The sequence below is a fragment of the Scyliorhinus canicula genome, chromosome 11, assembly GCF_902713615.1.
Source record: "Scyliorhinus canicula chromosome 11, sScyCan1.1, whole genome shotgun sequence".
Lineage (NCBI taxonomy): Eukaryota > Metazoa > Chordata > Chondrichthyes > Carcharhiniformes > Scyliorhinidae > Scyliorhinus > Scyliorhinus canicula.
In genome coordinates, this window is record NC_052156.1 from 83,522,092 (window position 1) to 83,536,388 (window position 14,297).

Sequence of the window (14,297 nt, forward strand, 5' to 3'; positions counted from 1 at the left end):
TAAAGCTATAACATTACAATCTCAGCATCGCCTACAAATGTGGTAAGGACCTGTATTTGGCGTGTGCTCTTTCCAAAGCCTTCTTATCCACCACAGACCAGACAGATCGTGAAGAAGGCACGATCATGACAATAGAGCTGTTGTCCTCTCATCAAATTCAGGAACTCAAGCAGGTCTTACTGGTGGTCATCACATGCAGGCACCATCATCATGAGGGCCAGCCAGAATCCTAAAGGGAGCCTCCTCACGAGCTCTGCACATTCCTCACCATCAGAGATGAACTAACTGTACAGAGTCAACTAATATTGTACAGCCAGCGCTTCATCATCCCTTACATCCTCCAGAGGTTCTACACACAACAACTGAACAAAGGGCACCCTGAGTTGGAACCAACCACATAAAGGCCAAGAAGTTACTGTATTGCCCTCCAGGCATGGAAAGGGAAGTTCCAAGATGTGTACAGTGCAATGCACTGAAGCTGCACCAAGCAGAGGAACCGCTGCATTTAGAACATAGAACATATAACATTACAGCGCAGTACGGGCCCTTCGGCCCTCGATGTTGCGCCGACCTGTGAAGCCATCTGAAGCCTATCTGACCTACACTATTCCATTTTCATCCATATGTCTATCCAGCGACCACTTAAATGCCCTTAAAGTTGGCGAGTCTACTACTGTTGCAGGCAGGGCGTTCCACACCCCTACTACTCTGAGTAAAGAAACTGCCTCTGACATCTGTCCTATATCTACTACCCCTCAATTTAAAGCTATGTCCCCTCGTGTTGGTCATCACCATCTGAGGAAAGAGACTCTCACTGTCCACCCTATCTAACCCTCTATCTTATATGTCTCTATTAAGTCACCTCTCAGCCTTCTCCTCTCTAACGAAAACAACCTCAAGTCCCTGAGCCTTTCCTCGTAAGACCTTCCCTCCATACCAGGCAACATCCTAGTAAATCTCCTCTGAACCCTTTCTAAAGCTTCCACATCCTTCCTATAATGTGGTGACCAGAACTGCACGCAGTACTCCAGGAGCGGCCGCACCAGAGTTATGTACAGCTGCAGCATGACCTTGTGGCTCCGAAACTCAATCCCCCTACTGATAAAGGCTAGCACACCATATGCCTTCTTAACAGCCCTATTAACCTGGGTGGCAACTTTCAGGGATTTATGTACCTGGATGCCGAGATCTCTCTGTTCATCTACACTACCAAGAATCTTGCCATTAGCCCAGTACTCTGCATTCCTGTTACTCCTTCCAAAGTGAACCACCTCACACTTTTCCGCATTAAACTCCATCTGCCACCTCTCAGCCCAGCTCTGCAGCTTATCTATGTCCCTCTGTATCCTATAACATCCTTCAGCACTATCCACAACTCCACCGACCTTCGTGTCATCTGCAAATTTACTAACCCATCCTTCTACACCCTCTTCCAGGTCATTTATAAAAATGACAAACAGCAGTGGCCCCAAAACAGATCCTTGCGGTACACCACTAGTAACTGAACTCCAGGATGAACATTTGCCATCAACCACCACCCTCTGTCTTCTTTCAGCTAGCCAATTACTGATCCAAACCGCTAAATCACCTTCAGTCCCATACTTCCTTATTTTCTGCAATAGCCTACCGTGTGGAACCTTGTCAAACGCCTTACTGAAATCCATATACACCACAGCAACCGCTTTACCCTCATCCACCTGTTTGGTCACCTTCTCAAAAAACTCAATAAGGTTTGTGAGGCATGATCTACCCTTCACAAAACCGTGTTGACTATCGCTAATCAACTTGTTCTTTTCAAGATGATTATAAACCCTATCTCTTATAACCTTTTCCAACATTTTACCCACAACCGAAGTACGGCTCACAGGTCTATAATTACCAGGGTTGTCTCTACTCCCCTTCTTGAACAAGGGGACAACATTTGCTATCCTCCAGTCTTCCGTCACTATTCCTGTCGACAAAGACGACATAAAGATCAAGGACAAAGGCTCTGCAATCTCCTCCCTGGCTTCCCAGAGAATCCTAGGATAAATCCCATCTGGCCCAGGGGACTTATCTATTTTTACACTTTCCAAAATTGCTAACACCTCCTCCTTGTGAACCTCAATTCCATCTAGCCTGGTCAACTGAACCTGAGTATTCTCCTCGACAACATTGTCTTTCTCCAGTGTAAACACTGATGAAAAATATCCATTTAACGCTTCCCCTATCTCCTCGGATTCCACACACAACTTTCCACTACTATCCTTGATTGGCCCTAATCTTACTCTAGTCATTCCTTTGTTCCTGATATACCTATAGAAAGCCTTAGGGTTTTCCTTGATCCTATCCGCCAACGACTTTTCGTGTCCTCTCCTCGCTCTTCTTAACTCTCCCTTTAGGTCCTTCCTGGCTAACTTGTAACTCTCAAGTGCCCTAACTGAGCCTTCATGTCTCATCCTAACATAAGCCTTCTTCTTCCTCTTGACAAGTGCTTCAACTTCCTTAGTAAACCACGGTTCCCTTGCTCGACAACTTCCTCCCTGCCTGACAGGTACATACTTATCAAGGACACGCAGTAGCTGTTCCTTGAAAAAGCTCCACATTTCAATTGTACCCATCCCCTGCAGTTTCCTTCCCCATCCTATACATCCTAAATCTTGCCGAATAGCATCATAATTGCCTTTCCCGCAGCTATAATTCTTGCCTTGCGGTATATACCTATCCCTGCCCATTGCTAAAGTAAACATAACCGAATTGTGATCACTATCACCAAAGTGCTCACCTACATCTAAATCTAACACCTGGCCGGGTTCATTACCCAGTACCAAATCCAATGTGGCCTCGCCCCTTGTTGGCCTGTCTACATACTGTGTCAGAAAACCCTCCTGCACAAAAACTGACCCATCTATAGTACTCAAACTATAGTATTTCCAGTCAATATTTGGAAAATTAAAGTCCCCCATAACAACTACCCTGTTACTCTCGCTCCTGTCGAGAATCATCTTTGCAATCCTTTCCTCTACATCTCTGGAACTATTCGGAGGTCTATAGACAACTCCCAACAGGGTGACCTCTCCTCTCCTGTTCCTAACCTTGGCCCATACTATCTCAGTAGATGAGTCCTCAAACGTCCTTTCTACCGCCGTAATACTTTTCTTGATTAACAATGCCACACCCACCCTCTTTTACCATCTTCTCTGTTCTTACAGAAAGATCTAAATCCTGGAACCTGCAACAACCATTCCTGTCCCTGTTCTACCCATGTCTACAAAATCGCCACAACATCGAGATCACAGGTACCAACCCATGCTGCAAGCTCACCCACCTTATTCCGGATGCTCCTGGCGTTGAAGTAGACACACTTCAAACCAGTGTCTTGTTTGCCAGTGCCCTCTTTCGAACTTTTAACCCTATCCCTGACCTCACTACTCTCAACATCCTGTACACTGGGACTACAATGTAGGTTCCCATCCCTCTGCTGAATTAGTTTACACAAGGTCCCGGACCTCCTATTGCCATTCACAGCAGCTGATATCTTCGAATGGAATGGTAAACAACATTAGTCTCAGTTGATTCGTATTCCGGATGGTTATGAACTCGGCTATCTGCCAAACATAACAAGTTAAATAGTAATCATTCGCCACACACTGTATCTCAACATACCAGTGCCAAAGAAGAAACAGGCAAAGTGTCTCAACACTACCATCCGGTGGCCTTGACCTCAATCATCATGAAGTGCTTCGAGAGGTTGGTCAAGAGACACATCAACTCCATTGTTCCAGAATTCCTTGATCCACTGCAATTTGCATATCACCACAATCGATCCACAGCAGACAGTATCTCCCTGGCCCTACACTCATCCCTGCAGCATCTCAACAACAAGGACTCCTACTTCAGATTCCTAATCATTGACGAAAGCTCCGCCTTCAACAGTATAATCCCAGCCCACCTTAAACTCCAAAACCTAGGACTCGGTTCCTCCCTCTGCAACAGGATCCTTACCTTCCTGACCCATAGACCACAATCAGTAAAGATAAATGACAAAAGGTTAGGTGGGGTTACAGGGATAGGGTAGGGGCGTAGGCTTGAATGGGGTGCTCTTTCTGGGGGCCGGTGCAGGCTTGATTGGCTGAGTAGCCTCCTTCTGTAGTGTAGGGATTCTATGACCTCCTCCACGATAATCCCCAATACCGGGGCCACACAAGACTGCGTACTTGGCCCCCACCATACTCCTTATAGACACACGACTGTGTGGCAAAATTCAGCTACAACTCCATCTACAAGTTTGCTGATGACGCGACCGTAGTGGGTCGGATCTCGAACAACGATGAGTTAGAGTACAGGAAGGAGATAGAGAACCTAGTGGTGTGGTGTAACAACAATCTCTCCCTCAATGTCAGCAAAGCTGGGGAGCTGGTCATCGGCTTCAGGAAGCGAAGCGTCGTACACACCCATCCGCATCAATGGTGCTGGGGTGGAGATGATTGACAACTTCAAATTCCTAGGTGTGCACATCAACCATCTGTCCTGGTCCACCCACATCGACGCTACGACCAAGAAAGCACAACAGTGCGTTTACTTCCTAAGGGAACTAAGGAAATGTGACATGTCGACACTAACTATTACCAATTTTTACACCATAGAAAGCATCCTATCTGGCTGCATCACAGCCTGGTATGGCAACTGCTCACCCCAAGACCGTAAGAAACTATAGAGTCGTGAATACTTTGGTTCGGACCTTTAACGAGGCATGGGAGGGGGGAGTTTTGCCCCCGACGATGTCACGGGCGCTGATTTCCCTGATCCTGAAGCGAGATAAGGACCCCTTGCAGTGTGGATCATATAGGCCAATTTCACTGCTGAATGTGGACGCCAAGTTTCTGGCGAAGATCTTGGCCACTAGAATAGAGGACTGTGTGCCGGGGGTGATACATGAAGATCAGACGGGTTTTGTGAAGGGGAGGCAGCTGAACACTAACATGCGAAGGCTGCTAAATGTGATAATGATGCCGGCGGCAGAAGGAGAGGCGGAGATTGTGGTGGCATTGGATGCGGAGAAGGCCTTTGATAGGGTTGAGTGAGAGTACTTGTGGGAGGTGTTAGAGAGGTTCGGGTTTGGGGAGGGGTTTATTAAATGGGTGAGGTTGCTGTACGAGGCCCCGATGGCGAGTGTAGTGACAAATGGGAGGAGGTTCGAGTACTTCAGGCTCTACCGTGGGACGAGGCAGGGGTGCCCCCTGTCCCCCTTGCTTTTTGCATTGGCAATTGAGCCTCTGGCCATGGCGCTCAGGGAGTTGGGGAGGTGGAGGGGTCAGGTGTGGGGTGGGGAGGAGCACCGAGTGTCGCTTTATGCAGATGACTTGCTGCTGTATGTAGCAGACCCGGTGGGGGAAATGCCGGAGGTGATGGAAATTCTTGCTGAGTTTGGGAGTTTCTCGGGATATACGTTGAACCTGGGCAAGAGTGAGCTGTTTGTTGTACACCCGGGAGATCAGGAGGAGGGGATTGGTAGGCTCCGCGAAAAAGGGCAGTGAGGAGTTTTAGGTACCTGGGGGTTCAGGTAGCTAGGAGTTGGGGGACTTTGCATAAGCTTAATTTTACTAGGTTGGTGGAGCAGATGGAGGAGGAGTTTAAAAGGTGGGACATGCTGCCGCTGTCGTTGGCTGGTAGAGTGCAGTCCGTCAAAATGACGGTGCTCCCAAGGTTTTTGTTTCAGTGCCTCCCCATTTTCATTCTGAGGGCCTTTTTTAGGAGGGTGAATAGCAGCTTCATGGGATTTGTTTGGGCGCACGGGACTCCGAGGGTGAGGAGGGTCTTTTTGAAGCGAGGCAGGGATAGAGGTGGGCTGGCGCTGCCCAACTTCTCAGGGTACTATTGAGCGGCTAATGTCTCGATGATACGCAAGTGGGTAATGGATGGGGAGGAGGCAGCATGGAAACGGATGGAGATGGCGTCCTGTGGAGGCACGAGCCTGAAGGCACTGGTAACAGCGCCGTTGCCGCTCCCTCCAACGAGGTACACTACAGGCCCGGTGGTGGCGACACAGGGGGGAAGTGGGGGGCTCGGTGGAGGCCCCGCTGCGGGGGAACCACCGGTTTGTCCCAGGGAACATTGATGGCGGGTTCCTGGGGTGGCACAGGGCGGGCATAAGGAAGTTGGGAGACCTGTTCATTGACGGGAGGTTTGCGAGCCTGGGTGAGCTGGAGGAGAAGTTTGAGCTCCCCCCGGGGAATATGTTCAGGTACCTTCAGGTCAAGGCGTTTGCTAGGCGGCAGGTGGAGGGGTTCCCTTCGCTGCCCCCGTGGGGGGTAAGGGATAGAGTGCTTTCGGGGGTGTGGGTCGGGGATGGGAAGGTGTCTGACATCTACCAGGTGATGCAGGAGGTGGAGGAAGCGTCGGTAGAGGAGCTGAAGGCTAAGTGGGAAGTGGAGCTGGGGGAGCAGATTGAGGAGGGGACATGGGTGGACGCCCTGGAGAGGGTGAACTCCTCTTCATGTGCGAGGCTTAGCCTCATCCAGTTCAAGGTACTGCACAGGGCTCATACGTCCGGGACGAGGATGAGCAGGTTTTTTGGGGGTGAGGACAGGTGCATTAGGTGTTCGGGGAGCCTAGGAGAACCATGCCCATATGTTTTGGTCACCTGTTTTGGTCCTTGCATCACCTGGTAGATGTCAGACACCTGAATCGTCCCATTCCGGCGCCTGTTCGGGTACACAGAGGGAGAATTCAGAATGTCCAAATTACCTAACAGCAAGTCTTTCGGAAGTAGTGGGAGGAAACTGGAGCACCTGGAGGAAATCTATGCACACACGCAAAGAACGTGCAGACACCGCACAGGCAGTGACCCAGCCAGGAATCGAACCTGGGACCCTGGCGCTGTGAACTGATCTTTCTACGCATCTTCTCTATTGTTATTAGTACTATAGTCCGTATGCTTATATGTCTATGTCTTTACATTGTGTATTTATCGAATGTCCTATGTTTTTTCATCCATGGAACGATCTGCTTGCACTCTATGCAGAACAATAAATACTTTTCACTCGGTACACATGACAATAAATCTAAATCTAATTTAAAACAAAGTTTCATCACAGACAATGCTCACCAATTCATCTCCACGGAATTTTGGAACTTTGCACACACATGGGACTATGAGCATCTCACGAGCAGCCCCTTATTTCCACAGTCAAACATTCAGTTAGAATGGGTGGTTTACTCACCAAGCATCTGCGAGAGAAATATGCACGCGATCACACAGACTGCTATGCTGCATTCTTCAGCCTGAAAAATCTACAACCACAGGGCCTGCCCTCGTCAAAGAGTCTTTTCCAGGTGCACCAAGACCATGTAGTACACCACACAATGGGCTGTACATACTGCGTGTCATATCTCATGCCACCGGTTGTCCTAACTAAACAACGAAGGTGTAGACGGAGCGGTCACGTGAGAATGTGATGACACGGCTACAAAAGAGGTCACGTGGCGTGAGTTATTCACCGGAGCCTGGCAAGAGCACAAGTGTCGTATACAGCTGTTGAGTCTAGGAATAAACTACCTTTGTTGGAAGTCTTTGATGCCAGTGATTTAAGAAACCCACAACATTCTACACCCGAGGAATTATTTCACAGCAGCAGATGTCTGAACAAACAGGATCTCCTGAAGCATACACGAGTTAGAACTAGAAGCCTGTCCGTGAGTCGCCAAATTGAATTCTGCTGATCTTCTATACAATGTTTTAACCTCCACGATACAGTAAGTAAAGTTGCTTTCTCCTTTGAGGGGGAAGAGAGCTGGTTGCTGGTGATTTAACCTGAGGATCAGCACACTTCAGGCAAGGGGGACAGTTGAAAAGGCTGGGCCTTCATGAATAATCTCAGCTGGTACGGGGATAGAGCGCACTATTAGTCTTCTTCTGCACCAGCTGTCCAGAAAACTGAGCTAAACCAGCTTCCCCCTCGTATACCTCCACAATATACTCCTCCATGGAATGATCACTGGTACTTCAAATTCTATCAAATTCAGACCATATTTCATTAATGTTTAACAGATTATCTTTCTTCAAAATGTCATCCAAGAACTCAGCTGAAAATCCAAGCCTTCATCATTATCCAACCGACATGCAACCTGCTCAAAAGATACTTCTGATTTTACTTCTGGTAGGAAGTGACAGCACCATGGCCATGCTTTTCCTCTTTGGTAGGGACATAACCTATGTCCAAGTAGCCACTTCAATCTTCCACTGGTCAGATGGTTCAGACTCTGAGAAACTCAGAGAGCAATCATCCCCCAACAATTTATACTTGCTTCCTGACATTTTCTGTAAAGGTTACTTGGTTGTAGTTTTCTGTCTGAAAGTAATCTTCTTCGATTCCAAGCTTCATCGTCAGGTAATATCATCAAGGAGCGGCACGGTGGCGCAGTGGTTAGCACTGCTGCCTCACGGAAACGAGGACTCGGGTTCGATCCTGGCCCCGGGTCACTGTTCGTGTGGAGTTTGCACATTCTCTCCATCTGCGTGGGTCTCACCACCACAACCCAAAAATATGTGCAGGCTAGGTGAATTGGCCATGCTAAATTGCCCCTTAATTGGAAAAAAAGAATTGGGTACACTAAATTTATATATTTTTTAAATCATGTGCGACCATGTTCAAGCCAGAGAGCCAGTTGGTAAAGGACAAGACAGGATCGTCCTGAAACACTTTTATAGTTATTTACCAAGTTACATACAAGTATTAAAAGCAGATGGGACCTCGGTTTAATATTTAGAAGCTTAGAAGACAGAAAGGTGATCTAATTTAAAGATATAAAATTCTTAATGGGCGTGATGAAAACATAGCCCATATTCAGGTTGAAAAGCTGTGCAGTTTTATCAGATCCAGAGGAAAAATGTCTGAATGAAAATATTCGAATTTGGCTCGTGGTGGAGAGGAACTGGAATGGAGTTCAGATGTCAAAAAAACGTAACTTACAACCACTCTCATGTCAAACGGCAGCATCTAAGGTTTCATGTTCCTGGAATCATTCCGAGTTCTCCAACTTGAATCGGAATTCAGCACCACATCTTGCGTGAGGGTGGGCTGCTCCATATACACAACCCTTAATAATCAATTGGTCTGGAGTCCCATAAAGTACTGAGCAGGAAACAAGGCTGCAGCTACTGACATAAGCACAAACTATCACCACTGTCGGTCAGTGCAGGACTAAATAAGCCACCCAAAGTAGGGCTGTGAATGAGAGTTCTGGAGCAGCGGGTGGGAACGGTATGAGAATGGGAAATGAATAAGAGGTGAAATGAGATAGAAACGGGAAGGTCAAAATGCAGGATGAGAGAGAATGTAAAAGAGGAATAGAATTTACAGTGCAGAAGGAGGTCATTCGGCCCTTGGAACGAGCACCCCACTAAAGCCCACACCTCCACCCTATCCCCGAAACCCAGTAACCCCACCCAACCTTTTTGGACATTAAGGGCAATTTATCATGGCCAATCCACCTAACCCGCACATCTTTGGACTGTGGGAGGAAACCAGAGCATCCGGAGGAAACCCACGCAGACACGGGGAGAATGTGCAGACTCCGCACAGATAGTGACCCAGTGGGGAATCGAACCCGAGACCCTGGAGCTGTGAAGCAACTGTGCTCACCACTGTGTTACCGTGCTACCTTACTGTGCTTCCGTGCTATCCTACTCTGCTATCATGCTACCCTATTGTGCTATCATGCTACCCTGCGAAAGTAAATGAAGAAAAGGAGTGGGCATAGGCAGACTGGAAAGGATGAGCTGGGATATTTACCATGGTCACTGCCAAAAAGCAGCCCACTGAAACTTTCACTGAGGTCATCTACGGTTTGTGGCGGAACTGCGGAGGTTCAAAAATTGAGTTTTGGTAGGGGAGAGCAAGCTCTTACACTGTTTGATGTCAGACCTGGTGATGAATTGCTTAGCCTTACGCATTCACATTGACAACCCACGAACTTAAATAAATAATGACATCGGCTGTGCCTGGGTGCAAGCAAGCAGTTTGCTTTCAAAACCAACCAGTAACCGGAACGGTGAGCAACACTTTCCAAACTAATAACCTGGGCGACGAGCAGCACTTTCCAAACCAGTAACCGGGAGAGAGAGCGGGAAACACTGAACAAACCAGTTACCAGGAAGGTGCGTGACACTTTCCAAACCAGTAACCAGGACAAAGAGTGACCCTTTCCAAACCAGTAACCGGCACGGAGAGAGACATTTTCCTAACCAGTAACCAGGACAAAGAGCGACCCGTTCCAAACCAGTAACCGGCACGGAGAGAGACATTTTCCAAACCAGTAATCAGGACAAAGAGCGACCCTATCCAAACCAGTAACCGGGACGGAGAGAGACATTTTTCAAACCAGTAATCAGGACAAAGCGCGACTCTTTCCAAACCAGTAACCGGGACGGAGAGAGACATTTTCCAAACCAGTAATCAGGACAAAGAACAACCCTTTGCAAACCAGTAACCAGGATGGAGAGAGACATTTACCAAACCAGTAACCGGGATGGAGAGAGACATTTACCAATCCAGTAATCAGGACAAAGAGCGACTCTTTCCAAACCCGTAACCAGGGTGGAGAGACACATTTACCAAACCAGTAACCGGGATGGAGAGAGACATTTTCCAATCCAGTAACCGGGACGGAGAGAGAGACATTTACCAATCCAGTAACCAGGACAGAGAGAGAGACATTTTCAAATCCAGCAACAGGGACGGAGAGAGAGACGTTTTCCAATCCAGTAACCAGGACAGAGAGAGAGACATTTTCCAATCCAGTAGGTGGGACGGAGAGAGACATTTTCCAATCCAGTAAGTGGGACGGAGAGAGACATTTTCCAATACAGTAACTGGGACGGAGAGAGACATTTTCCAATCCAGTAACCAGGACGGAGAGAGAGACATTTTCCAATCCAGTAACCGGGACGGAGAGAGACATTTACCAATCCAGTAACCGGGACGGAGAGAGAGACATTTACCAATCCAGTAACCAGGACGGAGAGAGAGACATTTACCAATCCAGTAACCGGGTCGGAGAGAGACATTTACCAATCCAGTAACCGGGACGGAGAGAGAGACATTTTCCAATCCAGTAACCGGGACGGAGAGAGAGACATTTACCAATCCAGTAACCGGGTCGGAGAGAGACATTTACCAATCCAGTAACCGGGACGGAGAGAGAGACATTTACCAATCCAGTAACCGGGACGGAGAGAGAGACATTTTCCATTCCAGTAACCGCGACGGAGAGAGAAACATTTTCCAATCCAGTAACCGGGATGGAGAGAGACATTTTCCAAACCAGTAATCAGGACAAAGTGCGACTCTTTCCAAACCAGTAACCGGGACTGAGAGAGACATTTTCCAAACCAGTAATCAGGACAAAGCGCGACTCTTTCCAAACCAGTAACCGGGACGGAGAGAGAGACATTTTCCAATCCAGTAACCGGGACGGAGAGAGGGACATTTTCCAATCCAGTAATCAGGACAAAGAGCGACTCTTTCCAAACCAGTAACGAGGATGGAGAGAGACATTTACCAAAACAGAAACCGGGACGGAGAGAGAGACATTTTCCAATCCAGTAACCGGGACGGAGAGAGAGACATTTTCCAATCCAGTAATCAGGACAAAGAGCGACCCTTTCCAAACCAGTAACCGGGACGGAGAGAGACATTTTCCAAACCAGTAATCAGGACAAAGCGCGACTCTTTCCAAACCAGTAACCGGGACGGAGAGAGAGACATTTTCCAATCCAGTAACCAGGACAGAGATAGAGACATTTTCCAATCCAGTAATCAGGACAAAGAGCGACTTTTTCCAATCCAGTAACCAGGATGGAGAGAGACATTTAACAAAACAGTAACCAGGACAGAGAGAGAGACATTTCCCAATCCAGTAACTGGGACGGAGAGAGAGACATTTTCCAATCCAGTAACCGGGATGGAGAGAGAGACATTTTCCAATCCAGTAACCGGGACGGAGAGAGAGACATTTTCCAATCCAGTAACCGCGACGGAGAGAGAGACATTTTCCAATCCAGTAACCGCGACGGAGAGAGAGACATTTTCCAATCCAGTAATCAGGACAAAGAGCGACTCTTTCCAAACCAGTAACGAGGATGGAGAGAGACATTTTCCAAACCAGTAACGAGGATGGAGAGAGACATTTACCAAACCAGTAACCGGGACGGAGAGAGACATTTTCCAAACCAGTAATCAGGACAAAGCGCGACTCTTTCCAAACCAGTAACCGGGACAGAGTGAGACATTTACCAATCCAGTAACCGGGACGGAGAGAGAGAGAGACATTTACCAATCCAGCAACCAGGACGGAGAGAGACATTTACCAATACAGTAACCGGGACGGAGAAGACATTTTCCAATCCAGTAAGTGGGACGGAGAGAGACATTTTCCAATCCAGTAAGTGGGACGGAGAGAGACATTTTCCAATACAGTAACTGGGACGGAGAGAGACATTTTCCAATCCAGTAACCAGGACGGAGAGAGAGACATTTTCCAATCCAGTAACCGGGACGGAGAGAGAGAGACATTTACCAATCCAGTAACCGGGACGGAGAGAGAGACATTTACCAATCCAGTAACCAGGACGGAGAGAGAGACATTTACCAATCCAGTAACCGGGTCGGAGAGAGACATTTTCCAAACCAGTAATCAGGACAAAGAGCGACCCTTTCCAAACCAGTAACCGGGACGGAGAGAGACATTTTCCAAACCAGTAATCAGGACAAAGTGCGACTCTTTCCAAACCAGTAACCGGGACTGAGAGAGACATTTTCCAAACCAGTAATCAGGACAAAGCGCGACTCTTTCCAAACCAGTAACCGGGACGGAGAGAGAGACATTTTCCAATCCAGTAACCGGGACGGAGAGAGGGACATTTTCCAATCCAGTAATCAGGACAAAGAGCGACTCTTTCCAAACCAGTAACGAGGATGGAGAGAGACATTTACCAAAACAGAAACCGGGACGGAGAGAGAGACATTTTCCAATCCAGTAACCGGGACGGAGAGAGAGACATTTTCCAATCCAGTAATCAGGACAAAGAGCGACCCTTTCCAAACCAGTAACCGGGACGGAGAGAGACATTTTCCAAACCAGTAATCAGGACAAAGCGCGACTCTTTCCAAACCAGTAACCGGGACGGAGAGAGAGACATTTTCCAATCCAGTAACCAGGACAGAGATAGAGACATTTTCCAATCCAGTAATCAGGACAAAGAGCGACTTTTTCCAATCCAGTAACCAGGATGGAGAGAGACATTTAACAAAACAGTAACCAGGACAGAGAGAGAGACATTTCCCAATCCAGTAACCGGGACGGAGAGAGAGACATTTTCCAATCCAGTAACCGGGACGGAGAGAGAGACATTTTCCAATCCAGTAACCGGGACGGAGAGAGAGACATTTTCCAATCCAGTAACCGGGACGGAGAGAGAGACATTTTCCAATCCAGTAATCAGGACAAAGAGCGACTCTTTCCAAACCAGTAACGAGGATGGAGAGAGACATTTTCCAAACCAGTAACGAGGATGGAGAGAGACATTTACCAAACCAGTAACCGGGACGGAGAGAGACATTTTCCAAACCAGTAATCAGGACAAAGCGCGACTCTTTCCAAACCAGTAACCGGGACAGAGTGAGACATTTACCAATCCAGTAACCGGGACGGAGAGAGAGAGAGACATTAACCAATCCAGCAACCAGGACGGAGAGAGACATTTACCAATACAGTAACCGGGACGGAGAGAGAGACATTTACCAATCCAGCAACCAGGACGGAGAGAGACATTTTCCAATCCAGTAACCGGGATGGAGAGTGAGACATTTTCCAATCCAGTAACCAGGACAGAGAGAGACATTTTCCAATCCAGTAACCGGGACGGAGAGAGATATTTTCCAATCCAGTAACGGTGATAGAGAGAGAGACATTTTCCAATCCAGTAACCAGGACGGAGAGAGACATTTTCCAATCCAGTAACCGGGACGGAGAGAGACATTTTCCAATCCAGTAACCGGGACGGAGAGAGACATTTTCCAATCCAGTAACTGGGACGGAGAGAGACATCTTCCAATCCAGTAACCGGGACGGAGAGATAGACATTTTCCAATCCAGTAACCAGGACAGAGAGAGAGACATTTCCAATCCAGTAACCAGGACAGAGAGAGAGACATTTCCAATCCAGTAACCGGGACGGAGAGAGACATTTTCCAATCCAGTAACCGGGACGGAGAGAGAGACATTTACCAATCCAGTAACCGGGACGGAGAGAGACA

The 14,297-nt window shown here is 47.8% G+C and overlaps 1 protein-coding gene across 2 annotated transcripts in view; it reads right to left on the minus strand.

Moving 5' to 3' along the window:
- Positions 1-14,297, minus strand: part of bap1 (BRCA1 associated protein-1 (ubiquitin carboxy-terminal hydrolase)) — an 81,230-nt gene that overhangs the window by 56,492 nt on the left and 10,441 nt on the right. The gene's annotated exons all lie outside the window — the stretch shown is intronic.